Source organism: Lepus europaeus, chromosome 9, assembly GCF_033115175.1.
Source record: "Lepus europaeus isolate LE1 chromosome 9, mLepTim1.pri, whole genome shotgun sequence".
Lineage (NCBI taxonomy): Eukaryota > Metazoa > Chordata > Mammalia > Lagomorpha > Leporidae > Lepus > Lepus europaeus.
The window spans coordinates 70,288,605-70,292,953 of record NC_084835.1 but is presented as its reverse complement, the minus strand read 5'-3'; the positions used below and the strand labels follow the sequence as shown (position 1 = coordinate 70,292,953).

General features: G+C 39.4%; 1 pseudogene; it reads left to right on the top strand.

Annotated features, from left to right (window-relative positions):
- The first annotated feature begins 3,474 nt into the window (after nucleotides 1–3,474).
- On the top strand, nucleotides 3,475–3,723 carry LOC133766574 (MICOS complex subunit MIC10-like; annotated as a pseudogene).
- Nucleotides 3,724–4,349: the final 626 nt, after the last annotated feature.

The following is a 4,349-nucleotide window of genomic DNA, read 5'->3' as shown; positions in this document are numbered from 1 at the left end:
TCTTTATGGAGACATTTGTTCAGATCTTTTGCCCAAATCTGGTTGTGTTTTCTTATTTTTGAGTCTTAAGGATTTTTCTGTAAGTATTTTTGTAAGTATTCCCTCTAGATCTGTGGCCTTTCTTCTCATTCTCTTGACAATGTCTTTTGCAGAGCAGACATTTTATTTTAATGTTGATAAAGTCCAGTTTATCAATTGCTGCTCTCACGGATTTTGCCTTCAGTATTATATCAAAAAAGTCATTCTCACACTCAAGAAAATCTAGATTTTCTCTTAATGTTATTTTCTAACAGTTTTAAGTTTTACATTTTATATCTAGGACTATGACCCATTTAGGCTTAATTTTTTAACTTTCTTTTTTAATATTTTATTTATTTATTTAAAAGGCAGAGAGAGAGAGAGAGAGAGAGAGAGAGGTCTTCCATCCACTTGTTCGCTCCCCAGATGGCAGCAACAGCCGGAGCTGGGCCGATCCAAAGCCAGGAACCAGGAGCCAGGAGCTTCTTCTGCGTCTCCCACATGGGTGCAGGGGCCCAAGGACTTGAGCCATCTTCTACTGTTTTCCCAGGCCATAGCAGAGAGCTGGATCAGAAGTGGAGTAGCTGGGACTCGAATCAGCACCCATATGGCATGCCAGCACTGCAGGTAGCAGCTTTACCCACTATGCCACAGTGACAGCCCCATCTTCTTAACTTTTTGAAGTATGTAAGATCTGTGTCTGGATTCATTGTTTTGTCTGAGGGTACTCAGTTATTCTAGCAACATTTATCGAAGGGGTGATCTTTTCTCCTTTGTATTGCCCCTTTGCTTCTTGTCAGTAACCACTTTCTTTTCTGTTCCTGTGGTCTATTTGTCTACATTGTCAACAATTACTGTAACTTTTATAAGTCTTAAAAGAAAATATGTCAGTTCCTCTGATTATATTCTTCAGAATTGTGTTATCTATTTTGAGGCTTTTAATTCAGAATTTGAATTTTGAAAATTTTTTTGATATCCACAAAATAAGTTTCTGGGATTTTGACTGGGATTGTGTAAACTCTATAGATCAAGTTAGGAAGAACCAACATCTTGACAGTATTGAGTCTTCCTATCCATGAAGATGGACTATCTCTTCATTCAGTTAGTTCTTTTTTGATTTCTTTCATCAGTTTTATAATTTTTCACATATATATCTTGCACATATTTTGTTAGATTTATACCAAAGTGTTTCTTTTATTTTCCTCAGTAAAAATTTGTATATTTTTCCTAAAAAAGACACATTCCTGTAAGTTTATTCTTAAGTATATTATATATTTTGGTTGCCATACCCTCACTTTGCAAACATTTAATTATCTACTTGGTAATAGGCCCTCTGCTAGCTACTGCTGATACTGTGGAAAACAAAATGTACTTGGTATTGACAGTGAAATGAAGGATGTACACACTAATAAGCACTTCATGATATAAAATTTAACAGTGATATGAGCTACAAAGAAATGTGTACTATTATCAGATTACATAATACTGGGAAGGTTATGGGAGGTGTTTCTTAGGAAGTGGTAATTGATATCTGAAATTTCAGATTGCAAATAGAAGAGGGAACTTATGTGCAAATGTGAGGTAGGAAGACAGTACAGGTTCTGGGGAAAGATCAGTAGCTACAGTAGAGAGAATGAGAAGGAGTGCTACAAATTGATCTCGGTAATGAAGGTCTAGTAGTGTAAGGTCTCGAAATGTGGGTGTTTAACCTAGGAATGACAGGAAGTAATTAAGAAATTTTAAGCAGGACTTACTTGGTGAGCTTTGCTTTTCAAAATAGTTTACTTTGATGGATGATAAGGAAAAAAATCAAAGTTGGTGCTAGCAGAGGGGCAAGACATTAATGAGGCTGTTGTAATGGCCCCAGAGGGAGGTAGTGGCAGCTGGGAACTCAGCAAGCTGCTGAAAGGAAAGCAACTTCAAAGTGATGGCTGGAACACCATGGTGCAGCCGGTGGACATATCAAAGGTGATTCTAGAGTTTCTTCCTTCAAAGTTGGTGTTAATCACTGAGATAGAGAGCACTAGAAAAGCCCAACTCTCTGGGGAAGAGCCCCAATTTGCTTTGGGATATGCTGAATTTAAAATACCTTTGGCAGGTGGGCATTTGGCCCACAAATTGGGATACCAGTTGAGATGCTCATGTGCCATATCAGAGTGCCCGTGTGCAGTGCCACCTCCAGCCACTGACTCCAGCTTCCTACTAGTGCATACCAGGCAATGCATCAGTGATTGCTCAAATAATTGGATTCCTACCCCTGTAAAGGAGATGTGGATTGAGTTCCTAGCTCCCAGCTCTGGTCCTAGCCCAGATATAGTCATCACAGGTATTTGCAGAGTGAATCAGCTGACGGGAGCACTCTCTCTCTCTCTCTCTCTGTCCATGTGTTTATCTTGTCTATGTGTGTAAAGTTTTTTCTAATAAAGTACCTTTGAGATATCCAAGAAAAAACACCAAGTAGACATTTGAGTTTTCGTGAATGTGACCCTAAATAAACATCTAACAACATACTAATGGATAGTAAGTATGTTCATGCATATTGTGTGTAAGTACAATATATAGGTATGCTATGACCTGCCTTTAATAAACTATGCAAATATGTGAGAACCTAGAAAATTGCATGTGACAATATCTCATACCTAAATAAAGAAATAGCATTTAGGGGCCAGCACTGTGGCATAGTGGGTAAAGCTGCTGCCAGCAGTGCTGGCATCCCATATGGATGTCGGCTTGAGTTCCGGCTGCTCCACCCCTGATCCAGCTCTCTGCTATAGCCTGAGAAAGCAGTAGAAGATGGCCCAAATCCTTGGGCCCCTGTACCCACATGGGAGAACTGGAAGAAGCTCCTGGTTCCTGATTTCGGATTGGCACAGCTTCTGCCATTGCAGCCATCTGGGGAGTGAACCAGTAGATGGAAGACCTCTCACTCGCTCTCTGCCTCTGCCTCTTTGTAGCTCTGCCTTTCAAATAAATAAATCTTAAATAAAAGAAATAACATGTAGCCTCTTTATATTTGCTACCAGACCTCATATACCGTCTTCTTGCTGTCTGTTTAACAATTTTTGACCTCTCCTATAAACATTTATATGTATCATTTTATCATTTTTTGTGTTACTGTTTATTAAATAAGTCTGTTTAGTCATTGTTTTTGCTAGAGACAATGCACAGTCCTGGTGGAGTTTGGCTGGACAGATCCCTCTTTCTGCTCCTCTGCTTTCTCATTTATGGTTCATAATGGTATCTATCATAAAGAATAACTTTAAGTATTAAATTAACATGTTTATAAAACATTTAACTCAGTGTCTGACACTTAATGATCATTAAATGTGAGCTATTTTTCTTTTTATACAATGTGGTTCAGGAAGTATCCTAGAAGGAAGCCAGCTACAAAAGAAAAGCGATTGGAGAGAGTCTGGAGGCCGGCAGTAAGGGAAGATGGAGCCGCGGGTGGGGAACATGTCCTAGTCAGACATTGGCAGGAAGTGGGACCTGTGCATGGCGGATACGGTCGTGAAGATAGGTACTAGTTTTGGATTAGCAGTCGTTTTCTCACTTACCTTCTTTAAAAGAAAATCGTGGCCTTTTGCCTTCGGTTCTGACATGGGCCTGGGCATGGCCTATTCCAACTGTCAGCACGACTTCCAGGCGCCCTACCTTCTGCATGGGAAATGCGTGAAAGAGCAGGAGCAGTGACGCACACCAAGAACACCCCGGAGGGAGGAAGGGAGGAACCCCGGAAAAAAAAAGCAATTGGTGGGTCTCAAACCATTCTCATCAGACAGGCCTGGTCAGCATACCTCAACGTCAAGGTTAACACTCACCCTGCATGTTCTAAAAGCAGAGATGAAAACTGTCCAAAAAGAAACAATACTCAACTTGAACAAATAAATACCAGGTAGTAAAAAAAGTGCAATGAAAGTGATTTGTTTTTTGGATTTCCTTCCACTGTAAGTAGAATGTTCTGGGTGTTTTGTGTATGATGTGTGACAGAACATGCTCTACCATCTCCATTAGACCCCACTGAACCCCAGGGATTTTGGAAGATAATCTTTCTGTGAGTCACCGTCTTTGTGAAAAATGGGATTTTCATGCTATATTTAAATGAATAGAAATTATAGGAGTAGAGGCAATGCTATATTGGATATGAAGATGCAATTCAGCACCAATAGTCTTCATATTAACCAGCCATGAGTAAAAAGATGCAAAAATAATGTTCTTATGTGTTAATCACTTGAGCCATATTGGGTACCACAAAAAGGTAAAATAAAATGTCTTAATGTTTTTATGTCTTGTGCTGCATTAGCAACTAAAATGTTTTCTCTAATTATATT